The 27813-nt window shown below is 44.5% G+C and overlaps 1 protein-coding gene across 3 annotated transcripts in view; it reads left to right on the top strand.

Moving 5' to 3' along the window:
• MED27 (mediator complex subunit 27) overlaps positions 1-27813 on the top strand; it is a 204144-nt gene that overhangs the window by 37642 nt on the left and 138689 nt on the right. The window lies entirely within an intron of this gene.

Raw genomic sequence — 27813 nt, forward strand, 5'->3', positions numbered from 1 at the left:
CACATTTTTCAGTAGCAGGGGTTCAGCTCACAACTAGAGCTTTGTCAACACGCACAGGAGCACTGCAGGCCGGCCAACTCCACGAGGGGAGCCCGCAGCCCCGGGCGGGGAGGGGGCGCGGGTGAGCTCTGTGGGCATCGTACAGCCACTCGCCTGCACAAGGCTGGATTCTCAGAAGTTAAATGTCCATTCAGTGCCGCTCCCTTACGCTTTCCGTACCTTGTTCTTTCCAAAGCTTAGCGTCCACGCAATTGCTCCTCGCCTCCGAATCACCAAGCTGATGGTGAAAGACAGAGGATGTGAGAACAGGGAGTGCCGTCTGTGTGCTCAGTTCGACCCACTCAAGCCTGGCTCCCCCGTGACTGTGTCTGTGCTGCTTTCTCCTCGTCGCCACGCTCCTCTCCCCTCTGTCAGCATCTCCTCCTCTGCATCCTTCCAGCCTCCACTGATGGCCCAGGTCAGGCCCTGAGGGATGCTGATGTTGGCGGCCCTCTCTTGACCTGCCTTTTGTTCTTTTTGTGTTTCCCCTCTCTGCCCCTCTGCTTCAGCTTGATTTTGTTCTCCCTCTTTCCTCCTTTTTATCCTTCTTTGCTGCCCATGGTTTGGTCATGTGAGTAATGCGGTCCCTGCCTTGCACTGCTCCGCTGATAAATCGTGAGTGGCACCCCCCGGAGTCACGCTGGAACCTCCGTGGCCCTGGATCCTGGCCGCGGGTGCAGCCTGGCTCTTTGGAGCAAGGCTGCAGATCCCTTCCCTCACCCAGTCTCAGCACAAGACAAAATGACTAAGGTAAGCATCCATTATCTCTGAAATTAGCAAAACAAGGGGGCAAATTAAAGTGTTGCTGGAGCCTTCCTAGCACGTCCTGAAGTGTGTGCTGGTGTGTGTGTGAGTGTGAGTGTGGAGTGCACGTGCCTGGGACGTGCCAGTGGGAAGCAGTGAAAACCTGCTGAGTAAGTGTAATACTTCGTCGCCTCTCATACTTCTTATTGGGGCCTTCGTGTCCTTGATCCAGATTTATCTCAGTGGGCTAAAAGGTCTGGGTGTAGTTAAGCCCTGCCGTCTGTCCCCATCAGGACACGGCTAAAAGTAAACATGCTGCCTTAGTATTTGTTTGCCGCGTCACACTTCTGCCCAGCGTATAGATTTGCAGCCTTGTTTATAGCTTTCTCGTGACATTCGCATGGGCAGGCTCCCGTCAGGTGACACCTTCTCTGTGTGTGGAGTCACCTCGGCTCACTCAGCCCCTTTCCTCGTTGCCCCGCCACTCCATCCCCCCTGTTATATGTTTGTGTTTTATAAATGACTGTTCTTAAGTCACCTGCCATGCAGTCTCTTACCTCGTGTAGTAGTTTCACCTATTCTCCCATAGGGAAATAAAGCAAAAAGGTGGCGACACTTGCTATTCATCTTTTAATAATTCAGTTCCCCGCCTCAGGGAAGAGAGTGAGGCTCCGACGGCTTGAAAGGGCTGGTTTTGTTTACTGTCGACTGGCCCGTGTGTCAGGACTGGTGCTGAGCACGACGAGCTGCAATCTCACAAGGAATCAATTCCTGTCTGACAACATCTTGAAGAGTGACGTGTAATGGTTGATAACGGTGTGGTACTGTGAGTGAGATTTATCCTATCAGAAAGTGTTTGTGAGGGAGGAGTACATGTTGTCTGTTTTCTCTTTATCAAATTGTCCTGCTTTTTTTTTTTTTTTAATAAATTTATTTATTTATTTATATTTATCTTTTTTGGCTGTGTTGGGTCTTCGTTTCTGTGCGAGGGCTTTCTCTAGTTGGGGCGACCAGGGGCCACTCTTCATCGCGGTGCGCGGGCCTCTCACTTCGTGGCCTCTCTTGTTGCGGAGCACAGGCTCCAGATGCGCAGGCTCAGTGGTTGTGGCTCACGGGCTTAGTCGCTCCGCGGCATGTGGGATCTTCCCAGACCAGGGCTCGAACCCGTGTCCCCTGCATTGGCAGGCAGATTCTTAACCACTGCGCCACCAGGGAAGCCCTGTCCTGCTTTTTTATTGATACTTTTCCCCCTTCTCTGGTCTTAGGAAACAAGCAAACAAAAAAATCCAAAACACAGAATCATGACATTTCAGAGCCAGAAGAGAGGCCATAGGTAATACCTTTCATAAGGGATGGACCTGCGGTCACAGAGGTGAAGGGTGTCCCCTGTGAAACCGCTTCGAGGTGGGACCCAGTGTTGTGTGTCATAGTGTCCCCTGGCCCACACGGGGCGTGATTCTGCTCCGTTGGACACCCGCCCCCTGGCTCCTTTTCTTCATCCTTGGGCAGTGGTGTCCTCATTCACTCTCCAGGTGGACTCGCTTGAAGGAGGCCTGCCTCCTAAGCTGACATGGACCCGGCGTGACCTCTGACATCAGACAGCCTGGGGGGGCGGTTCAGCTCAGTGTCCGCAACCGTGAGGCCCCGCCTCCTTCTCCTCCCTCGGTGTGGCGGCCTGGGGCCCATACGCGGACTGCACTGTGGCAGCTAGTAATGACAGTGGCCGACGTTTACTGAGCACTGGCACGTGCCAGGCAGTGGGCGAGGTTTTGTCTTGAATTAACACGTTTAATCCCCACAGCAACCCTAAGGCATATGGACAGTTATTATTATCATTCTCATTTCAGGGGGCTGAGAGCTTATCTTCCACGGCGGGGTGGTGGTGAAGTCTGGCCCCAGAGCCGTGCCCTCCGCGGGCCCCTGAGCCCTCCTGCCTGTCAGCAAAGCACCTGACACAGTGCACTCACGCGGTAAATGACAGGTTTGATGAGAAAGTTAAAGCATTTGAACATCAAATCTACTAATAGTTCTGTTTGTGTTCTTACTTTTTTTTGAAGCCTGAGAAGTTCTTCTCCCATCTGAAAATCATTAACTCTTTATTCTGTGGGGAATTATTTTGGTCTATGACATTCTTTGCAATTTAGAAGTCCAAGTTGAAAGTAAAAGGACCAAAATATTACCACTTAAATCTGAAGCCCTTGTTAAACCAGGTTGACATTCATGTTCTTGTTCTGGGCCTGCCCTGGACTTGGTGACTCTTCCCTGCTTCTGTAGCCTAGTCTTGACCAGCAATCAGGGTGTCCTTTAGTGAGGAAAGTCCAGGCATGTCACTCCTCTGCTTCAAGCCCTGCAGTGGCTCCCATCTGTCCCAGAGTAAAGGCCACCGTGCTTTCGGTGGCCTTCCACACCCCGAGAGATCTTCCCACCACCCTTCCCAGCTCTGTGCTTCTCCTCTCTCCTTTGCTGTCTCTGCTCCAGCCAGTAGCCTCCTTCCTGATTCCGAGACATCCAAGGTGTGCTCCCATCTCCACCTCAGGGCCTCTGGGCTGACCGTTCTTCCTCTGAATAGCCACATGTCTGTATCCTCATCTTCAAATCTTTACTCAAGATTCATCTTCTCAGTAAGCACCATATTTAACATTGCAGCACCCTCGCTTCCAGCCTCCCTAGCCTGCCCGTGTTAAAAACATAACGCGTTTCATCTTCTAACACACCGTATATTTTACTTTAAAAAAGAAAAGTGCTTATTGTCTGTCTTTCTCTACTAGGACATATTCTTTGTTTATTTCATTTATGTTTGCCAAGGGCTTAGAAGATGCCTGGCACATTTTAGGAAGCAGCCCATAAATATTTGTTGAATGAACAAATGAATGAGTGAAAGAAATGGATGAAAGTGTCGCCTTGGTGAAGCCACTTTCTCTTTGGGCCTTTTTTTGTTTTTTCTTAAATATGTAGCAGCGTGCACCAGATGAAAGGTCGCATCCTCCCGACTATAACTTCTGCGGATTCTTTGCACCTTAGTTGTTGCGTCACTCATCCGTCCTCCCACTACCCAGCTTGTGGCATCCATGGGGCAGGCGGGATTTAGCTGGTATTGGTGAGACAGGTGACACGTCACTGCTGGATCCAGAGATCTGCACGCTCCTCTTACTTCTGGCGTGGGAACGCGCTCTGTTTTGGCCAAAGCTTGTGTGCAAGAAACATGCCTCTTCTGCCCGGGCCCAGCTGCTCGGGGAGAGCCCTGCCTGTTTTGCCTGTTGGCATTTTGTGATGTCCCCAGGAGCCTCTTGGCCAGGCCGCCGTCCTTTCCCCTCACCGCCCGGCAGCTCCAGTTCGCTCTCGGCCACCGAAGGCAGCTCGAGCCCATTGTTGCTGTGGATGTGTTTGCATATTGCATGGCCATCTGTTCTCCCTACCATCCAAGCTTCAGATTTTGAAATATGAATTACCATCCGCTCCGTGGATTTCAATGGCTTGCTGTTTGTTTTGTATGCCAGCAACTAGTCTTTCAACTGCTAGAACCACTGTTCTAAAAGCCTACCTTACTCTTATTTTGTGTAGATGCCTGGGGCGATTTGTGGCTGAACGAGCTGGTGCCCAGGTACAGAACTGAACCGTGGGCTTGAAAACCTCACACAGCTGTTGCTGTTCATGCTTTCATTCCACAGGCAACACTCAGTCAGAAAGTCATTTCAGAAAGTGATCAGAATATAGCAACCCCATATATAGTAAGCCCATAAGTAAGTAAGTAAATTAAGATCACACTCATTTCAACTCTGCTTATTTGCTTTGTGACTCAAGCTTCCCATTCTCCACGATAAATGGAGTACTACGTGCATACGATGGTCAGGGTGTGCTTCTTGTCTAGTGGCGTCTGTTATTACCGCCGCCCTTTGTGGAGGGCTTCCCCTGCTTCCAGCACTGCGATTAAACATTTCACACGCACTTTCGCCTTTCACTTTCACAAGCGCCCCCTTCCCTCTGCTTTTTCACATGCTGTTCCTTCTGCTGGGAATGTCCTTCTGGCCTAGGCTTTCAGCACTGGGCCTTTTTTGTTGAGGCATTTGTCACAAAGGTTTGTGAATTTTTAGTTTCGGGGGTTATCTATTTATTGTCTAGCTATACTTACAGGCTGTAAGCTCCATGAGGCTCAAAGCTGTATCCCTAGCACCTAGCACTGTACCTGGAAATAGAATCAGTAATATTTCTGCAGTGAATGGTCTGTTTTAGTTTTCACAGACAACCCTGTGAAATTATGTGTATTATATGTTTTTGAAGTTGGGGTAAAAAGAGGTTAAGTCACTTGCCTAAGATCATTCAGGTCATAAAGGGCAGAGCCAAGATTCAAACCCAAACTGTTGAAACATGTTCATTCTTAATAAGCAGGGGATGTTGGCACTCACGACATATGAATTACTAATACAGTTAAAACACAATAACAGATAAACCAAATGACCTGTATTCTGAGTGCATCCAGATGCTTAGGAAAATGAGGTGTTCTTATTTATTAAATGCTATCCAGGGAACTTCCCTGGTGGCACAGTGAATAAGACTCTGTGCTCCCAATGCAGGGGGCCTGGGTTCGATCCCTGGTCAGGGAACTAGATCCCACGTGCATGCCGCAACTAAGAGTTCGCATGCCACAACTAAGGAGCCCGCCTGCTGCAGCTAAGACCCGGTGCACCCAAAAAAAAAAAAAATGCTAGCCAGATAATATTTTTGTTCTCTGGCTTTTTCAGGTGTTTCCAAAATATCTCTTTTTCTACTTTAAGTAATCCAGCACACAAATGTATTTTTATCCTGTTTATTCTTTTATTTTTCTTTTGAGGAGTCTGCACGTCCTTCATAGCCATCAGTCAGAATGTCAGCTCCTGCTGGGCTGGACTGGGAAGATGTGTGGGTGGGAGAGTGGGCTGCACGGCCCCTGACCCAGCATCTATGTCAGAACTTGCGTTATTGCCTCTCCGGCTGGGTCAGGGGATTGTGTGGCAACTGACCGACTGAAGCTCTGGGCTAGTTATTGCCACAGAGAGGTCTTCCGCCCCTGCCCCTGCCCCTTCTCAGCCTGCTTCGGGTACCGGCCTGGATGCCTGCTTCTTGAAGGGGCTCCCGGTCATCTGCGTGTCGTAGAGCTTTCCCCTAGTGATGATGGGCCATGGTCTTGACACTTTTCTTAAACTTTTTATTTTGAAAATATTTCCAGCTTTCAGAAAAGTCATAAGAAAGAATAGTGCCTTAAACTCTGTATACTCTTTAACTGGGTTCAACCACATTTACTTTATCTTTGTCATTATACGTACTGTCATTACCATATTTTTTGCTAAAGCATTGGAGAGTAGATATCCTGTATCCTGACCCTCTACTCCTAAGAATGAAGGGATCTTCATTTACGGCTGCAATTCCTGTCAGACATATTCTTTTGAAAGACCAGTATTTCATCCTCACTGCTCTTAACTCATTCTTTTTTAAACAGCTGCTCAGAGTCTACTCTGTGGAGGTACCATGCCCAGCTCTCCATAGAGGGAATTTAGGTTATTAATAATAATAATTTAGGTTATTCTAGTCAAAGTCACAGCAGATATCCTGGCGTGTTAGTGTTTGCCTAGATGTCCAGTAAGTTTCTAGAGGAGTCTCTGGCCTAAGGAAACTGCGTTTACCCTTTTGGTAGATACTGTCCACTGGCCGTTCAGGATAGTTGTACCGGTTTACACTCTCCACCAACAGAGACCAAGTGCGTGTTTTCTACCTCGCGCTCGATTTTATCTAGTCTTTAGATCTTTGCTAATCCAATGGGCAAACAAAGGTGCGTGACCACATTTTTACCTGTGTGTAAGCAAGCGTGGGAGGACGTGTGGAATGAACAGTGTCAGGAGGAGCGCTCCTCTTGTGGAATGAATTCTGGCGAATGGAACTGGAGAAAGAGGAGGCCCAGGCTGAGGACCAGCCAGGGTCAGCCGTCAGTGTGGTGACGGTGAGGCCGGAGACCTGCTCACCCACCCACGGGCGCCCGAGGGAGAGAAGCAGCGCAGGTATAACGTGCAGCTGCCCCACAAAAGGCTCCCCTCTGGGGTTCTTAGCGTCAGGGTGTGCCAGACAGACTGTGCTTGCGTCTCCTCCTCTGTCCAGAGTTTCCTTGGGTACCTCAAGATGCCTTTGCACCTTCAGGTCTCGGCTCAAATGGCACCTTCTCAGAGAGGCCTTCCTTGACCACCCTATTGAGTATTGTGCCCCCCTCGCTGCCCCCATCTGCTCCCCCGCTTCATTTTTCTCCATGCTCCTGACATTTATCATCCTGCGTGTTTTACTTATTCCTTTTGTTCATTGTCTTTCCCATGCCCCTCTGGAACGTACTCTCCATGAGGATGGGAGTCTGCTTTGTTCGTTGCTTTATTCCCAGTATTGTACTTAGAGCAGTGCCAGGCATACTAGATTTGCAATGCATATCTCTAACTATCATTCATTATTATTCTTTTTTAATCATTCATTATTGGATGAGTGAAACTCTATTTGACAAGGCAGTATAGCTTAGTAATTAAACTTGCAGGGTTGGGCTCATTTGGACCTGAGATCAGCTGTGTGACTTTGGTCAAGTAACTTAACCTCCCTAAGCTTCTTTCCTTAAAGGTGAAGTGAGGTTCATGAGAACACCTTCTCCTTTATTGGGTCGTAAGTATTAAATGCCTGGCACTCACTAGACACTTAGAGGCTATTGTTATTGTTTCATAAGTTGTGTAGACTAGGAGTCTTGATTTGTCTTTTCTGTTTCTGTGCTGCTCATTTGAGGTAGGTGTGCGTGTGTGTACACGTGTGTGTGTGTGCACGCACGTGCGCGTGCTCTGGCGAATTTATCGTGCTGTGAACGAACTAGGCCACCTTCACATACCTGTGAGCTGAAGTCTCAGCACAAACAGTCCCCATTTTTTACTCTCGACAATCGGATGTTTTATAATAAAGACATTGTAAATCAACTATATTTCAATAAAGAATTTTAAAAAAAAGAATGAAATGAAAAACAAAACAAAACCCTGTATGTAACGTCCTCCTACCTTGAGTCTCTTTCTCGTTGACCTTTGCTCATAGCCAGACAGGAGAAGGGTGATGGCCACAGACAGTGCCCAGTTAGGAACTCTGCCTGAATCCACTGCATGCAAAGGGAGGAACCATCCCTAAGTTAACTAGTACATGGGATTGCTGAGGAAACAAGGAGGGTGCTGTTAAATATTTTCATGATAACATGTCAGAAACCCAAGCTATCACTTTGAGATTCTGTTCTCCACCATGTGCTCATTTATAGCCTTCTTTCGGACCTGGGAGTGAGGTATACCTTGGATTCTTCTACAGACGTCTCTAGAGAACATTTCCCAAGTTGCATCCTTGGACAGAGCACTGTGATGATATCAAAGTGAAGGGCAAGCTTTGTTAGGAAACTGGTTCTTGAAGAAGTGAGAACTGGGGTTCATTTTATTGTCATAATCATAAAAGGTGACTTTAGTGACCTTAAATCCTTGAGTCTGATACACTTTGATGAATTTATAATCTTGATTTGTCCATGAATACTTCAAAACTCACCTTCCCTTTCTTCCTTGAATCTAATAAAGGTAATCCCTTGTTTTTGTTTCAGATCTGTTTATATTTATGAGAGCTAATGGTATGTTATGCCTTTGGGAAAGAAAGGAAAAATTCCTCCTGATTCTTTAGCTGGGGAAGGGCAGAGCAGTAAGGCGCTTTCTCTATTCCCATGTGTTTAATAATATTGCAGTGGTACTCACGATTCCACATCTCTTCAGAGGGGCTGTGTGTCAGTGCTGTGTTGCTGCTTCTGAGATTGGCACTGTTATATTATTAATAGTACTGATCACACATGCCTTGCATTTAATATAGAACATAAGAGGCTCACCTAGCATGAATGAGAAGTCCCAAATTGAAAGTGTAGATGCTATAAAATTTTTAAAGAAGGGAATGTGTTATGATTGAATTTTTGAAATAAAAATAGTGTATTTTTAATCACCAAGTTATGAATGTCCTTGGATTCTTGAATGGGGAGAGGGGGGCTGGTAGGGGAAGGAAGGAAGGTGTCTTCCTCTTACATTTAGGCCAAATAGAATCCAGAGACTTGCACAGAGCACCGGGGGTCTAAGTTACACCAACAGAAATGAAGAGAAAATAAAAAGGAGTTTAGGAAGGCAGCCGTTCCATTATTAACTCATCCGGTTATGCCAGCGATGGTGGAGATCTCAGAACAGTTGGAGATTTATATACACAAATGTATGTGCTGAAATATCACACTCTGATGACATTCGAGGGAGGGGTAACCTTTGATGATGAATTTTCTTGCCCTTTTTAGGGGAGTGGAAGGGGAGGCGGGTGGTACTTCACAAGACTCTAAATTTACCAAAGTTTTTCAAATTTGAATTTCCTTAGCAAAAATGTCAAATGATTGTAGATCCGAAAATGCCTTTGTTGGCATTTTAATGGTGCTTTTGGAGCCCAGTATGGTGTGCAAGTGGAAGGAAAAGCAGTTTCTTTTCTTGATAATAATGGTATTGAATCTGAAGTCCTGGACCAAACAATGTCCTGGGAATCTTCATGATTTATATATCGTATGTGATCTTTTCTTAAACGTTGTTAACCTGTGCCCTTTACAGACAATGCCAGGTCAGAAAATGTCAGGGGAACTTCGGATTGCTTTCACAAGCGTGTAAAGAAAATTATTGTCCTCAAACTCCAGAGGCTCTGATGGGCATTCTTAATAGAGTGATGTGTTCAGAGGGACAAACGCCGTGCATGAGATTGCTTTTGGCTGGTGGGGAATGAAAAATATTTGCGTGATAGTTTACTTCCGGACAGGATCAGTTGTGAAGGAGAAAATGTGTGTTTGCTATCTGTCAGGCTGCTGTAGACACCTATTTAATTTGCTGTAAAGGTGAGTGCTCAAAGCAGGAAGCCTTCTGAAATGCTTCTTCACACTCAGACCATTTATCACAGACCAGAAAGACGGCTCAGCGTGGGCTGCAGTGCCAGGCGCTGCCCATGAGGAGAGGGGCTTGACTCAAGGCTTCGGGAGGGGGGACAAGATGCCAAGAGGGCGGCTGGGTGGCAACGAGGGCTTTCCTAGAGCAAGTGGAACCAGGGAAACGGACGCTGGTGATGGGGGTGTTTGCATTCCTACCGACGGGCTCTGCCTCGTGAGCCCCCTCAGCTCCTCAAGGTGTTAAGATCTACAGTTGACGCCTCGTTCTGTACAAAATGTTACTTGCGTAGGTGAAAATGATAAAGTGTCTTCTTGTTCATCTTATCATTTGGGTCATTAAAAAAAAGAGAGAGATTTAGTGAACGTGAGAAAAGAGACAGTTCTTTGGCAGAGCCAGAAGCGGTATAACTATTTTCAACCCTGTGTTTTGAAACAACTTCGGTTCAGCTCTTTCAGAAAGAATAAAAGAAAAGAAATCAAATGTGTGGGCTTGATAGGTGGTTTTCCCAAATCACAGTCCAAAGTTGAACCGCGAGTGCCTCATCATTTCTTTTCAAAAAGTTTGCTTTCATGGTAAACACCGAATGAGAACCTATAAAAAGGAGCATAAAAACCATGATTTTATTTCATGAGGCAGAGACTGTCTCTCACTCCCTTGCGTGTCTCTAGAATTTTCCCCCTGTTTTTCCATTTTTCATGGTGGTTGCCGTTATGTTCTTTCTCTTGATTTGAGGCCAGGGACGGGTCCTCGGGGCTGGCGGGCTAATGGCAGAGCGTCCTCCGGAGCCCAGTCTGCTCTGGCTTGCAGCTAACATCGCAGTCACCACCTCGCCCACCGCATCTACCTTCTGATGGCGGCGCTCGCCAGAGGAAAAAAGCTTTCTGCACCTCATTATTTCTGCAACCTGAGAGAATTTGCAAATTAATTGATGTGTGGGAGGGAAGGCATCTGCTGTTATAAAAACCTTTAACTGTCGCAGTAAAACTTGAAATAAAATTAAGTGTTACTATAGTAAACTAATAGTCCCCAGGTGATGACGCGCATTTTGTAGTGTGCAGGGGCTTACATTTTCAGGACCTGCTTAACTTTGAAGCTCTACTTTTTGTTTTCTATCATAGTTTTTATTTTCATCAAAGGCATACAAAAAGGTGAATAAGTAATCCTACAAGATTTGTAACAAAAGCATTCGTCCTTTGTCTGACTGTTCCGCCTGCCACTCCCTGAAGGGAACTCCTTTGAACTCTTTCAGTTGTTTCTTTGGATACTTGCCTACATTGTTTCTTAACAACTTGCTTAGACTACTATTTTAGATGTCATCTTTTGACTCCACGATGGAAGACAGATTTAACTCTCGTATCCCACCTTCTCCCCATCAGTTTGCTTTAACTGATACTCAGTTTTTATACTGTCATGACTATGAAGTGTTGTTCACAGCCGAGCCATATAGTGAACTACGATTGTTGTGAAGGCTGGGGGTGGGAGGCTGTCTCGCCCTTCAGAGTGCAGACTTGTCCCCCTGTCTTCAGTTGTCTCTGAGACTCTCTAGGTCAGCCTGTCCTGGCTTCTGATGGGAGTAGGGATCCATGTTTACAAAAGACTTAACGGATACTCCTTGTTTTTATTCCCACCCCACTGGCCTTCCACCATACTGGGTGCCTCCACTTCCTTAGTCTTTGGAAATTCTACAGTCTAGTTCACTTTGCTCTTCATTGACTTACTCTACCCTCCCAACCTCCCTAACCCTGTTCCCCTCTCCCTCCCACCTCCCGCCAGCCAGGGTAGGTTTCAAGTACTGCTCTCTGCTGAGGTCTTGCTGGTCCATGTGCTTTCTATATTCTACGGTTTAGTTGACCTCTTTTCTGTTGTCATCTCCTCTCCTATTCTCTTTATCCTTGGGACTTAACACCCCCTGTTTATTTATTTGCTGTTGTTTTTGTGGTTTGGGGAGGGAGTATAGTATAGGGAACATGACTGTTCATTCTACCATGTGCAACAAGAAGACCTCTGGCTCCTGTTTTGGATACATTTTGCCTTCTATTACACATAGGTTTCCAACATCTGAGTATTTTAAAAAGCACGTTTTGATGTAATGGGCTCATATTTTCCATGAAAGGTCTCTTTTTCATTGCACGATTCTAAGAAATTTGTGCAGACACTTGCACCTGGCTGATTTGCAATAGAGTAATATGTCTCTGGTTCCCTCGTATGCCCTCTGAGAGGATCTGTCTGATGCTAATATTTCATTATGTAGCAGCAAAGAGAGATGATAAAACACTGAATTCTTGAGAAGAAAAGACTGACCTTTTCCCCCTCTTTTACCTACAAGCTCTTTTAAAACCTCTTTCTCAGTGGAGCTTTCTTCTTATTTTGGCTATCAGCAGTTAGCTTTTCCAGAGTGATAGTTGAGGGCATGAGTATGTGGGGGGGGGTGATTGCAGTGTTAAAAGCTGAACTTTTCAAAGAAGCAGTGACTCCATTAAAATTAGAGCCCCTACCCTTGTGCTGGGAGAGGGGAAGGCCAGCAGTGCTCTAGTGAGGGGGTGGAGGGATGCTGTCCCCAAGACTAAGCATGGCTCTGGTGCCAGTGCACACAGCCCTGCTTCTTGGAATAATGGTGGAGCACCTGGCCAGGCACTCACCAGGCCTGTGCCATCTTGAACAGATGGACCATTTTATGCACTGAATGTTTATATCCCCCCCAAATGTCATATGTTGAAGCCCTAATGTTACCGCAATGTGATTGTATTAGGGGGTGGGGCCTTTAAGGTGATTAAATTAGATGAGGTCATGAGAGTAGGGCCCCCATAATGGGATTAGATAGCCTTATTAGAAGAGGCAGAGGGACCAGAGCGCTTTCTCTCTGTGAGCACACAAAGAACAGGTCACGTGAGCACATAGTGAGATGGTGGCCTTGTGCAGGCTAGAAAGAAGGCCCTCACTGAGAACCAAGTCTGCTGGCACCTGGATCTTGGACTTCCCAGCCTCCAGAAGTATGAGAAATAAGTGTCTGTGATTAAGCCTCCCAGTATTTTGTTATGGTAAGCTGAGCTGATGAAGGCAGACAAGTAAAGCCTTTTACATCTCTTCCTGTCCTTGAAAATGAGGACATAAGCCACCCATTTCAGCATGCTGCCTTTGAGGGATCTTTGCATTTTCTGTATGGGAAGTAGAGCCCATTTAAATCCACCTTTCTTGACCTCTGTGCCACCTTTAGCAGCAGCCCACACACACATAGTGGCCTGTATACTTTGATCTACAACTTTTGGACACCCCTCCCCCACTTTTTTTGCAAGGGTAATGCAAAATGCAGCTCACAGGCCTGTCTCATACCTTATTAAAACATCATTTCCCCTGCCTTGTTCCCAGATTTCTGTGCTTAATCATAGAAAGGCAGCTTGTTCAAATATACATTCTTGTTTGGAAAATTCTGTTGGCTTGTCTTCCTCACCCCCCCGCTTCCGCCCCCCTGCATATTTTGTAACCCTGCTTCACCGAGGCTGTTCTTATTAAATATCATAACTTGCTCATTGGAAAGTTACTTGTAAACTTAATTAACTCTCTGTCAGTGTTTGAGTTAATTTTCTCCCTTTAATTTCAGCCTCCTTGGTCATAGTTTTCCATACTCTGACCTGCGTCTGTTAAAGACTTGGTAAATAGTTTTGAAATGCCAGTTGGTGATATATGGACCTCTTTAGCATTTCTTTGATTTATGTGCAGTGCTGTGGAAAAAGGCAAAGAAAGCAAATTATATGGCAAAAAATGTTGCCAATCTTCACTTTTTTACTCTTAGTTTTAAAAAGTACACTTATCAATCAAATCTGATGGGTTTACTTTTTTATAAAGATTGAAAATTTAACTGTTTGAAAACTCTTGCAATGCAGGTTTTGTATTTGCTTAATCAAGTGTAGGTTAGAGCTGGAGTAGGGTCTCAGAATTCTAAAAGCTCTTTCAGTCTCTACTGTGTGTCCTATCCTGCTGTCTCCACCAGTCTTCAACAATATATGCATGAAACAGTCAGATTTTTTTTTTATAGGAGTTGGAAAGATGGAAGCTTCTCAACGCTGGAAGCATATTGCATCTGTGTTTAAAACCCTGAATCCACGTGGTGGGCCAACTAGTGTTGAGTCCTTAGATTAGCTAATTGTGACTTGTCTGAGGTTTCCCTGTGTAGCGTATTCTTGGTGGGTTCCAGCTAGAGACTGACTTCTTCAATCAGTGAGTCAACAGATGTTTTTGAGATGATACTATGAATGGATTCAGATTTTTAGTGTGTCTGAGAGCTGCCTGGGTTGCTTCTTATAGTGTTCATTCCTGGGCTCCCTGGTAGAAATTCTGATCCAGCAGATTTAAGGTGGGGCCCTGGAATCTGCATGTTTGGTGGGCACTCTATAGGTGATTCTGATGGCAGAGGATCTCGTGCTGTTTTGAAGAATGAGGCTACAGTACCCTTTGATTGTACCACTCCCCTGCCTACTATCCTCAGTGGCACCCCTCCCCCGACTGTCTACCAAGTAAGGTCCACAGGGGGTGTGAAAAATCCATACTGCTTGGGAGTATATGGATTTTTAATTTGTGTAGGCAGGGTATGTGGGTCTGGCTGTGCACCGTTCCTGCGATGCCTCCGTGCCTTTTCTGAGTGTTTTCTTATTTATTCGTTCGTCAGGCACTTATTGAGCTACACCTGTGTGCCAGACACTGTTCTGAGTGTCGGAGCTGCAGTGGTGATGAAGAGAGCCAGAGTCTGGGTTTCAGTGGAGCTTTTATTCTAGTGTATGTGTTGGGGGTGGGGTAGAGCGGGGGACGTAAACACTAAACAAAGGAACAAACAATACGTATAAAATACCTGTTTGGGTTTACTGCCGTGATTAAGGTAAAGCACTGCATGTGATGGAGAGCACCCGGAGGCGCCTTTGGATCCGGTGGCCAGAGGAGGTTCTCTGCGAAGGTGAAGTTCAGGTTGAGACCCGCGTGACAAGAAGTCACGCGTGCTGCCCAGCCCGCTCGCCACTGCCTGGCACGGCTTCACAGCTCCTTATCCAGAGCTTTCGGGCCTGACTGTGTTTTGGATTTTGAATATTTTGGATTATTGAAAGGTAGTATGGTTCATATACTACGAATTTCTCCAGCGGGGTCTGGGGCAGTACCCTGTAATCAAATATTGTGTAGCAAAATGTTTGACTATTCACACTACGTGAGATAAATTAAGATTTAAATAGACTCACATCAGTTCATGTCTGTTTTTGCTGCCACAGGAGTTTTGGCGCCTATATGGATGAGAAAGCTTTTGACTTGCAAAACTTTTTACACGTTTTTATATTGCAAAAGAAAGAAAAAATTGTGGCTCTGTAATGCCAGCTTCTTGTCCGTGCTTTGTTTCTCAGGTGTGAGAAGGCACTAACTGGGTGAAAAGGTGGTGTGTGCAAATTTGCCCACTCACGTAGCAGCAGGCGGAGGCCTGGAAGAGAACAAGGGCAAGTCAAGAGCAGTTGGTTGCAGGGAGTTAGAAGAGGCGGCCAGTGCCAGGAGTCAGAATGGCCGTGAGCTGGGGAGCGGTTGGCCGAATGGCACGAGCTTGCTCCCGTTTTCTAAGGGGCCTGGCTGGGGACACATCTGCTTTCTCTACTTCGCAGGGAACCTCACAGCAAACCCTTATTAACTGAGTGTGACTGCTCGTTGCACCCTGAAAAGGCCGAGCTGGGCCTTTTCCCCTTGTCTAGAACAATGCTCCACATAACAATAATAATAACATGAGCCGATGTGTATATAGGACTCATGGTGAACTAGGTGTTATTCTGATTCATTTAATTCAGTCAAACTATGCAACCACCCTATGCGGTAGGTACTGTTATCTGTATTTTACAGATGAGGAAAGGGGAGGAAGGGGAGGCAGCAGAGCCCCATCGTCCTCCCACTTTGTAGGGACCTTATGCATGAAGGTGATTCAGAGTCCAGATTCCCACTGTACTCTGCCATTTAGTTCAAATCTCCCCTCGCCGTCCCCTGCTACTTATGTATTCATTTATTTTAAAAAATACTTCGACACAAGGGTTTGTTAAAAACAAACAAACAAACAAAAAGGAAATAAAAATAAAATTAAAAATCCTTACTGAGAACATGCCAAGTTCTGGAGAAGCCGTGGAGTGTAGTGGTTACAGAGCAGGGACTTTGGGGCCAGGCTGTCCAGATTCCAAGCCTGACCCTGCCACTTACTGGGCTCCATGACCTTGGGCAGGCCACTTACCATCTGTGGCTCAATTTCCTCGTCTGTAAAATACAGATAATAGTACCTACCTCACAGGGTGGTTGCATAGTTTGATTGAATTAAATGAATCAGAATAACACCTAGTTCACAACGAGTCCTATGTCCACGTTGGCTCATGTTATTATTACTGTTACGCGGAGCACTGTTCTAGACAAGGGGACCTAACGATGAAGACGACTAAGGAGCTCTGTGGTGCTCTCAGCTGCTCTTATGGAGCGTGCATTCTAGGCAGATCTTGACCCCCTAAAAGCAGAGAACATTTCTGTTTATATCCATCCGTGTCTAGCACTATGCTCTGCATCCGTCAAGCCATCCCATTCCCAGCAAACATTTATTGAACATCCATGTCGAGCCCTCTGCTAGGCCTGTGGGGCTTGTCAAATGGTACGAGACAGTCTGGCAAAGACAGATGCACAAAAAACCATTCTCTAATGGTCAGCCCTATAAAAGGGGCTTCAGAAAGACTTCTGGACTGGCTTGAACTAGCTTCAGCTCTTCTCAGCTCCTACCTGCCAGGTACTTAAGGGGAAAGGCAGTGTATTTATTTGAGTATTGTGTAACGAAAGGAAACATTGGATGTGGCACCAGTTGCCTACTATTTTCCCTTCTCTGGTCCAAAAGGAGGCTACTTCTCACCTCTGGATGGATGTGGCTGGCGATGGACGTATTGTTACTGTTCCTTCTTGGACATCCCCAGCTGCCTCCGGCTGATCCCCATTTTGTATGCTTGACTTGTTCTTTACAGCACAGTTTGGGGTTTGAGTAGGGCTGCCAAGCATCATAGAAGTAAGTAACTTGCACATCAGAGCAGCCCTTTTTGTGTCAGGGGCTCAGCTCTCTTATGGTCCTGCCAAACTCTGTCCACTCCCCTCACCCAGATCCACCCAGAAGCAGGCCTGTTTTTCACTGGTCCATCTCCTCTAAGGTTTTTCCATCAGAGGCAAGGCCTTCCAGTTATTGGCTTAGTCACTCCTCACACTCAGTCTAATTGTTGATGCCTCAGCAGCCTCAGCTGAGTAATAACAATCATAGTTAACATTTCTTGCGTGTGTATTTTGTGCCAGCCACCTTGCTCAGTGCTTTCATGTACTTAATTCTCGCGAACTCCAAGAAGCTGCCTGTGGTTTTGCTCTGTGAAACCCCAGATCGTTTCTAGGGTAATCAAGTGGTATCGAGTAGCAGTGTTATCTCCAGTAATAGAAGAGAACTGAGGCTCTGGAAAGTTGAACAACTCACCCAAGCTCACGGGTGGTTAAGTAGAGGGCTCATGGTTTATATCCACGTAGTTGACTACATACCTACACTCTTAATTAGATTAAGATCAGTAGAAGTCGCACCTCAGTCCTGTTGATCAGTAGAAATTTCACACTGACCTGTTGTTCGTTTTAAACCAAAAACATACCCATTGTATGTATGACTTTTGCCTTTTTTTCCTTCCAAAAGAAAAAATCCTAACCCCACATGTATCATAGGAAAATCCTGCATTGACTCCTGCTTTGCCTTTTCTCATACTTCCTGTGTAGACATTCACGGTCAGAACTTAAACCAACAAAAAACCTTCAACAGTCCGATAAGGAAGGAAACAAGTACGGTCGGCTCTTTGTATCCGTGGGTTCCGCATCCTCAGATTCAACCAACTGCAGAGCGAAAATATTTGGGAAAAGAATTCCAGAAAGCTCCAAAAAGCAAAAGTTGAATTTGCCACTCACTGGCAACTATTCACATAGCATCTACATTGTTTTTATAACTATTTACATAGCATTTACATTGTATTAGGTATTATAAGTAATCTAGAGATGGCTTAAAGTATACGGGAGGATGTGTGTAGGTTATATGCAAATACTGCACCGTTTATATAAGGGACTTGAGCATCTGCGGAGTTTGGTATCCACGGCAGGTTCTGGAACCAGTCCCCTGTGGATACCTAGGGAAGACTGTACTCTGGGAGTCTGGAGAGAGACTTTGATCTTCCAGTGCTGAATACTTTGTTAGCTGCCTAAGAAATACTCTGTAACTTGCTTGTTTAATGCATCAAGGTTGAGCCAAGTTTCTGGGCATTTAGGTTGTTCGTAGCTTTAAAAACCACTCTCCACGGTGTACTGGAAGGAGTTTCCCAGCTGATCCTCTGGGTCGCCTTTCGTGTTGAGTGCTTACAGCGTTTCCATAGGCTCCATACATTTGTCCTGGGTTTTATGGAGAGTTTTATACAGAGTTGGCTGCGAGGCATCACCAGCGTGATGGATTCTTTTCCTCATTTGTACAAGAGGAACCAAGTTGGGGCTCCTTCTCAGCATACCTAACTCATTCAGAACAGCGGGGATGGGGGGGTACTTTTTCCTTTTTTCCATTACACTTACCGGTTTATTATCTGACATGTTTAGGATGACAGTGTTTGATTAAAAGGTGATATACTCTTAATCAGTTTTGTGAAAATTCGGTCATTCCCGGCATTGTTGGAAGAGGCGAATTTTGGGGCATAGTCACTTCTGATAATCACAAGACCAACTCTGTTCCCGGGGCGCTGGGCCCTGTGCTTACATCTTCTGCACGTACCACATCACTTAATTTCTATGACTGACCTTCCGTTTCTTCATCTGTAAAAGGAGGCTGCGATACCTCTCTCCATGGGGTTGTTGTGAGATAAGGAAAAGGCACTTTTGAAGTCTGCCTTAGGGACTGTGCTCAGTCAACAAGAGAACAGCTTTGTCCTTGCGAGAGAGAAATCTTTTTTTTTTTCCCATATTGGGCTGATGGAGAAACAGGCTCAGAGGGAAGAGGAAACACCCAGAAATGCCCAGAATAACTCGTACTTGAGCTGAGGTTTGAACTCGGGGCTGTCTGACTACAAAGCTTGTCCTCCTACCCAGTGGACCACACTGCCTCTGGAGTTGCAGCCTTTGCTGCCAAAGCACAAAGGAAAGCACTTGCCTCCTTGGACTTACTGCCCCCAAGCCACCAGGCCTTATTCCTCCTATTCCCAAAGGGAAAAGGCAGTTGTTAAAAATGATCAATAAAAAAAGTGTCTTCCTGAATGTTTTCTTCTATTTCCTGATTCCTGCTCTCACAGGCCTCCGACCTGAGCCGCTGGCCTTTTGCTTCCACTCCTGTTATTTTCAGCTTGTCTGACATCATAGTTATGTATCTTTTAAAGTCAGTGATCGTATGACTGTTTCCCATTCTTCTTCCTTCTGAGTTTTCTCTGTGCTACCTTTCCCTCTTCCCCACCTCCTTGCTTCATTTCCTGAGTAAGCAAGGGCTGGGGCTGAGGCTGATCAGATCCCTGATTTGGAGCCAGTCGGCTCCCAGCTGACGATGTTTATTATGTTTATGGAAGGAAGCAGAAGAAGCCGATGGGGGCTGCTTTTGATGGTAATGAAAATGATGCTTAAAGCAGAACTCAGCATTTCATGCATGACATTAGAATAAGGGAGAGTTAAACTGTCCAACTGAATCTAAACTGACTGACTATGAGCACATAGGAATCATTTTTACTACCCATAAAATAAGTTTATAATAATCTAATCATAATTTTAAATTGATGAGATTGGTAATTTTTTAAAAATCGTGTTTACTGGTTTCTCGACTGAAATCTTTTCAGTGATAAGTCGGCAAATGACTAATGCTTAGAATTCAGTGTCTAGAATTGAGATACGGAAGTGTCCAGTGGTTGTCATTTTACTCATTTCTCAGTGGAAAAACCTCTGTTTTCTTTGGGAGGAAGAGAAAAAAAGAAATATCCAGGGACATACCTATTATATGGGAATATTCAGTTCTTCCTCCAGGCCTCACCTATGAATGTTTGCGAAGAATAACAAAGTAGTGTGTGTCAACAAACATTTGTTACTTGCTGGACCTCTAGCATTGCACTAGATTTCAACTAACAACCAAGCGTCAGACATCACAAAGAGCCCTTTCCCTTCTTTAACTGCCTTAAGTAGAGACTTCTGGTGACTGATAAAATGTTTGTGTTTCAAAAATATATTTAAATTTCACCAATGCAAGTTTAGACTGCATTTTTATAGAGAAATACATCGTCATAGAATTTCAGTGTGAGAAGGCACCTTAGACATAATTCTAGCCTTCCGTTTTAGACTTTTGATCCAGGTCCTAGGTATGCAATAGAAAACTAGCATTTGGCATTTCTGGTGGAAATATAAAGCTAATTCTGGGACGTGTCATTCATTCTTCCCTGCTACTTCTATCTTTGGTCAGTGATAGAGAAAGGTCAAGGACACATTTTGTTTTTGTTGGATATAGTATAGTGTGTAAAAGGATAATTATTCTGGGGTGGTTCAGGCTTAGTTGGAGACAAGAACATGACGGCCCATCTGGCATGGACTGCTTCCTCTAATACGAACGTAGGTGAGCAAGATTGCCCCCATGTTGTCCCTCTTCAGAGGACATGTTCTCATTGTCACCATCGTTTAATAGTCTGTTAGAATGCTATTAGTGCATTGTCAGATTTTGCCTTGAGCCTATTTTGTATACCCTGCCTTCATCTTCTTCAGTGGCCCAGTGGCCCTCCAACATGATTTGTATGACCCTGTGCATTGCTCTCCAGGACCACGCAGGGTAGATAGGTTGAAAGCCTGGTATGAAAGGTAAGGTGGTTAACAGGAGATGGAGAAACACCAGTTTTTGTGTACCCTTGTCTGTCTGTTAGGGTCTCTTTTTCGCTTTCTTTTGTCTGCTTTCTCTCTCCCTCTACAAACAGTCCCTCCGATGGTTGTTTCCTCCATTTTTAGCCACATTCACGGTTTGCTTTTTATTGAATCTGTTTAGATATATGAGTGATAACTCTTCCAGCTGATTGGCATCCTTGAAGTATGATAACATGCATACAGCTGTAGTGTAAATAGGGGCAGTTGTGGAGAAAGGCCTATTAATAAAGGTGTGAGTTCTGGAACACTCCAGAGGAACAATTCTAAACAACTCTAAACATTGCAGATATTTAAGAAAGAAAAAGACTGCTATCCATGCTCTCTGTTTACTTCTTTGACAGTTTTGAAGTTTGGACATTTGAGGATTCATATGTAGGAAAAAAGAAACCTAAATGGCATTTAGCATGGAAACGATGCCACAGTTGAACAGAAGCACAGCCCTGGTTTGGTGTCCTGCTTTCATGGTAATTGAAAGGCCTGAAACCCAGCTCCCCAGTAGAGAACAAATAGGCAAATAAATTGGAGGCTTCCTTATGGTTTATTGATGCTGTTTTGCCCAAGTAAAAAAAAATCATTTACCCATAAAAGCTCAAATCTAAGGTTGTTTTTTCTTTCTTTCTTTTTTTTTCATATTGGCTATACGAAAGAAGCAGTAGGAGATAAAAGGAGAAAAGAAGCTAATATCATTATCTAATATTTAGATAAAAACCTGAGCAAAACAATTAGATTTATGGTATTTTTCTGTAGTTGTTTTCCTTGGCACAGATAATACCAGGCAACCTTTGCTTCTTTCTTTCCTTAGAATTATGTTCCAAAGAAGAAACAGAGCTGGTTCTTTCTCATTAGCTGGAAACAAAACACATTTTAATAATGAGGGGCAAAGGTTTTTGCAACTCGAAGTGGTGACGAAGTGTTCCTAGTTTTGCACAAATATTGGTTTTAGTTGAAAGCTTAATGGTTTAGGAGAAATATGACTGTATGAAAATCTCACCTTAGCCTCCCCCACCCTCCCAGCGCCACATACACATATGCCAGCTTCATGGCGTGTGGCTTGATCCAGGTGTTCGTGGCATGAACTGATCCAGGTGTCAAATGTCCCTAGATTGGGGGCCGTGAGCTTGGCGTGCACTCTTGTATCTTGGAAAGGTTGTCAGCGCACTTATGCCAACCAGCTCTGGCTGTTATGGTCAGTGATCTGCAGGGGAAGTGGTCCTACGCGGATGGTGCCCTTGCCTCTTACTACCATGATGTGTTACACAAATTCTCAAAGATGATCCCTAAGTAAAAACAGATAATATACATGTGGATTCTCCTGGACAATAAGATAATTTATGAAAACCCATGAAGCGCTAGCATGGTTGCCCCATCAAACGATATCAAGGCTGCTAGGAAGGTCAGATGTGTTACTGCTGAGTCTAGAATTTAGGTTTTCTGACAATATTGAGGTTTCTGTGGTTTCTTGGTTTCTTTTCTCCAAAGTTTTTGATGCCGAATGATATTAAAACCTTAAAATGATAGCATTTAGAACTTCCCCAAACTCCCCACCTTAGACATGACTGGAGTCAGTAGGAGGGAAAAACATGTGACATCTCCGCGCCTGCAAGAGGTCAGAGCGAAGGGAGCAGACAACAGCCAGCGAATGCTAGAGATGCTCCGCCCCCGCCCCCTGAGCTCTAGCTCCCGCCTGCCCGAGAAGAATCCCTGTGTTCCATTGCTGAAGCAGAGACAACAAATGCCAGGTCCTCCGGTTAGGAAGATGCAGCACACTTAAAACCACAGGAAAAAGATATGTGAGGTGAACCCTGAATGGCTTTTTCCCTCGTGTGATATGTGTGACCTCTTTAAGGTCAGAGTCTCCTCTCCCGTAAAGTGGGGGTGGGTGGGGTGGGTGGGGTGAGGGGTGGCTTCACTAAGACTCCTCTCTGACATGAGAATTCTATGATTTGAAGTAATCCGAGTGCAGTCCCCATGGATGCCTTTTCCTGAGCTCAAGCCTGCGGAGAGGTTCAGACGTGCCCGCTTTTTTAGCAATTAGAGTAAGAGGGAGAAAGGATTCCTTCTTGGCTCTGTCACAACAGTGAGCACCTGCAAAGCTGTGTGTTTGCTTTTGTAAGAGACCAGCCTTAAGAGGACCGTCTGATGGAGTCATTCTGTTCTCTAGATTGGCTCCAGTGCCAGGCCAGGCCAGGCCAGGCCAGGGCAGTTTCACCAATCTGCCAGCCCACTTACGAGCTGCCAAATTCATTAGCATCACCTGTACGTCATGCACTGCCCTGCAGGTTGCAGAGAATGCAGACTAATCAATAACAAGGCTGTATCCTCCAGATATGTCTCCCTCGTGGCCAGCTTCACTCCCGGACCAAGGAAGAACACCAGGCTACTTTACCTGGTGCCAAATCCCAGTGACAGAGAGGAGCTCTGCTGGGAGAGGGGAGCTGCCCCAGGGGGACTGGAGGAGGCCCAGGGGCTCCCCAGCCTTGATCTCTTCTTCCCCTCCTGTGGCCCTGCTCTAAGCCAGCCAGAATTTATTATGACTTGCTTCTATCTCATTCTTCATCCAAAGGGTTTAGTTACTGGAAGTACCAATGTGTCTTCCTAGTGTTCTTAGGAACGTATATGTAATTCTGTGTAAAGTGATTTTTAGAAATAAAGTGAAATGCCTTAAGGTTCGGAGAAGTCTTGCTGCTGCTGTTGTTGAACTTGCTCCCACCCTTAAAGAAGCCTTTGGTGAGTCTTTGAAAACGAAATAATGGTTTTCAGAGTAGGAAGAATCAAACCTTCATTGATCTGGCTTATAAATTTTGAGATTTTTGAATGTCAGTTTTCTTAAAGTGGGATTCAGGCCATATGGCATGGGTAGGATAGTGTTGCTTATGAATAGATGCTGTACCGTGGACCCCTGGGAGGTTCTAGGAAACACTACAGCTTTTAAGTACTAGGCCTAATTGAACGCCACTGGCTTAATTAGTATATTGAATGTAATCCGTATGATGAATTTCCTTCTATTTTCTTCTCAAACTTCTGTCCATTGCAGAACATGTCCTTCATCTATTTTGGAGCAGGTAGAGCATCCAGAACAACGTGGAAGACGTGAAACAAGTTGGAGAACTGAGCGGGGGGATCATTGCTCATCTGATTTTCTGAACCCGAGATTTAAGTCAGAAACTTTGCATTTGAGTCCTATTTTTTAAAATAATTTCCTTTCATGTCATTTCCTTCCAGTATATTTTGTTACTTGTAATTTGAAGCATATTAAAGCTAATCGGATTTGGACTTTTTTAAAAGCGGTAAAGACTTAGGCTATCCAGAGGAAAAGGGTTTGCTGTTGTATGAAATTGTAGGGACATTCCTTCAGCACTTTGTGGTGAAGTCAAATACCCATATAACTTCTTTAGAAACCTAGAGGAATCAAACCTTAGAGCTAGGTGGATCCTTGGAGAAAACATAACGCATGTTTTGCAGAGAGGGGAGTGAGATGTGTAAGACCGCGCAGCTCTTGTTAGTAGCAGAGTCCAGTAGCACATTTTCAAAGAGAATGCTTGTTATAGAGGCTCTTAGTCTGTACATTAGAGTTTACCAGGACCCTACCTGGTAACATTCAACACTTGTGCATGTTTAATATTACTAAAACAGCATTACTTTAAGAAATATGCAGTAAATCAAGGTTTTCCTGATTCAAAATGGTGTTTCCCTCAGGTCATTGTGAGTTGTTGAAAATATCTCAGGCATAGAGCGAATTAGTAGACATCATTGATTAGAAAGGGCTTTAGGTTGAGAACTGACAGAAAAATCCGAGGTTAGTCATAGCAAATAGAAGTTTGACATTAATAGATAGCGAAGTGGGAACTGAGAGAAATGCTCTCAAGATCCAGAGAACATGGAAATACCAGCTGCTGCTGCGTAGCCACTTCCCAGTAAACAAAGAGCCCCTCACGCCGGCTGACCACAGGAGCACTCCCATTGCCCACAGCTGCGAGACGTGAAAGTTGAAAGAATGGGCTGCTTTATTTCTCTCCCTCTTTCATTCTGTTCTTGCTGAGTAATGGAGAAATGATCTTGGCTAGAAAAATCACATTATAACTTTGATAAGTTGCCTTTTGAAATAGAGTTGTTCCCGAGCCACATATGTTTATTAAAATACATTTTTATAGAAAATATTACAGAGCCTGTAATTGAAAACTTATGGCAGTATTTTGGGGAGTGATACGTTCTTAAATGTTAATTTGTAGATTAGCTCTGAACTCCCTTCTGCTGTTCTAGAACCATTGGCTGAGTGAACATTTTCCAAGAGTCTTTTCAGATCTAAACTGTGTTTCATGGAATGGAGTATTTAGTGCTTAAATAATGTATAAATCCAGTTGGACAGGAGCTGCCTGTCAGTTTTATTAACTTTGACCTTTTCTCCCATTATAAAGATGGTTCGGTAAATATTTAATGGGCTCCTTATAGATCTTGACAGTCGGAGCTGTGTTCCTGGAAACTGGGAAACGTATATATGGTGAACAAATGTTGCTTAATCACTGTGAGTCAGCTTTCAAAGGCAGGTTTTGTTTTGGGGGAAGAAAAGTCCTTCCATCTTCGTGTGCTCTTAGGGGTGTGGTGTACATTAAGAGCATCCAAGATGGTAGAAGTTTCAAAGGAACCCTTTGAAAGACAGCAGCTAGCATGCATTTCTGCTGTTTTGGGTTTGTTTGTTTGGGCAAATGATCAAGATGATGCCAGGTGGGCAAAATCACCATGCTGCTCTGCATGGTTAGCAGGACTCGTCCACTCAAAAGAGTCAGCAGGGCTGGAGTGGCTGAGCTTGCATGGACTCCAATAAGATACAAAGAAGAAGGAGGGCCAAAAGGAGAGACGATTCCTTGAGCCAGGAGGGGACCCCTGCCAAGCTGTCTTTCCCTTTAATTCCATAAAGCTCCATGCATATTGCACTCATTGCAAATTCTGGTGGGGAAGATCGAAACCCAAGTAGCTGACATTTTGAAACATCGTCTTTCAAACTTGTACTGTCCCTTGCTTCCATCGATTTCCCATTTAAGAAATCTGCAGCAGAATAAAAAATTTGAGCAAAATTCATTGGTCTGCGATGAGTTGTTAGAGCCAAATTATGCCCCCCCTTGCCACCCCGAGAAGAGCTCTGTTTTTATTATCAATGTGATATATCTTTGTCTTGTATTGTGCAGCCATAAGGCTCCCACAGCAGATCGACCAGGTAAATCAAGAGCCTGTTAAAAAGCAATATGGATGCTCCAAACACAGACATTTCAGTATCACTGGGTCACTGGATATCTTCATTTTTATAGCCACTTTCAAGAAGCAGATCATTTCAGTTGGTTTTGTTTTCTTTCACTCTCTATTTGTGTGCAGCCCAATGGCTTTAGGTGAGGCCATTTATTTTTCAGAATGTTATTACCCTTTGCATCCAGGGCCCGGCCCCTTTTATATGGTGGTCACCAGTTTCATTACCATGAGCTGTAATGTAGCTGACTCTGCAAAGGAAATCTATGCTGTGGAAGAGCATTTTGAAAAGAAATTGATTCAGAGCTTCAGAATGAATTACTATTTGTATACTAGTTAATTCTAAATAAATGTTTGAAAGACCTTGCTTAGTTTGAGAAGGGAGGAGGAAACATACTGGATGTTATAAGTGGTCTCAATCCAAATTCTTAGCTTGGCATTTTCACATCTGAATGTTTTATTTACATCTGTTGAAAATTGGGATACCTTTCAAGGATAACTTTATTATAGAGATGAATGACAGCTCTTAAGATCTAAAATACAAAAGTATGGGATTTAAAAAGGAAGATGGGAGTCATGGTCACATGTCAAATTGGATATAAGCTTCATTTGGCAATGAGTGACGGTGATGAGTTGTATTTTAAATTGAAAGATCCTCACGATCGGAGTTGGGGGCGAGGGAGATTGACTGCATTGGGGCGCAAGGGAACTTTCTGCAGTGATGGAGATTTTCTGTATCTTGATTGGGGTGGCAGTGTCACAGGTATACGTTGTCAGAACATCACACTGTACACCTAAAACGTGTGCATTTTATTTTATGTAAATTATAACTCAATAAAGAAGATTTTTTTAAAAGTCCTGTGTGTTTTAGAATTAGGCAGTATTATTTCTCTTTTCCAATAGAGAAATTAAAGTCTAGAAAAGTAAGATGATCCGTCCTAAGTAACCGCGAAGCTCAGCAGTTTGTCGTGAACAAAGCAAAGGATGCTGGCTCTCAGCCCATTTAAAGTCTACTGCTTCCTTACCGCAGTTGTATTGTTCCAGTTGCATGTACTTGGAGTGGGATTAACTTCGCCAACCAGTTCTGTTCAGTGAGCCTATATCCATTTGTAAACATTGTCGTAAGATATATTCACGTGCTTATTCTTGTGATTGATACTTGTATCTTAACCACTGGAAACAGCAGCCCAGCGGTATGCTTGAATCTGTTTATGATAAGCCTGTTGTGCTCCTGGCTTACTGCAGTGAACTATGAGTTATATGCTTTTTATTATAAGCAAGACATGACAGTAGCAAGAGTTCCCAGAACTAATCTGTCTTTAAGGAAACCCACTGGCTCCTCTTTTAAAAAATGACATAAGCTTGAAAACCATTTACATAAAGCATATATGAATAGTAGTGAAAAATAAAGTAAAAAATTATCGCAATTCTACTACTTCGAAATACACTGTTAACATTTTAGAGAACATGTTTTTAAGTGTCTCTCTGTTTACAGTGTAACCTGTTTGTTTTTTTTTTTTTGTTTGTTTTTTTAAATAGCTTTATTCTCAATTATGTCCATTTTTTTAAATTTATTTATTTATGGCTGTGTTGGGTCTTCGTTTCTGTGCGAGGGCTTTCTCTAGTTGCGGCAAGTGGGGGCCACTCTTCATCGCGGTGCGCGGGCCTCTCACTATCACGGCCTCGCTTGTTGCGGAGCACAGGCTCCAGACGCGCAGGCTCAGTAATTGTGGCTCACGGGCCCAGCTGCTCCGCGGCACATGGGATCTTTCCAGCCCAGGGCTCGAACCCGTGTCCCCTGCATTGGCAGGCGGATTCTCAACCACTGCGCCACCAGGGAAGCCCCTGTTTGTTTTTTTTAATTCAACAAAATGATGTTTTAAAGTTCTTTACATAT

Source organism: Eubalaena glacialis, chromosome 9 (assembly GCF_028564815.1).
Source record: "Eubalaena glacialis isolate mEubGla1 chromosome 9, mEubGla1.1.hap2.+ XY, whole genome shotgun sequence".
Taxonomy (NCBI): domain Eukaryota; kingdom Metazoa; phylum Chordata; class Mammalia; order Artiodactyla; family Balaenidae; genus Eubalaena; species Eubalaena glacialis.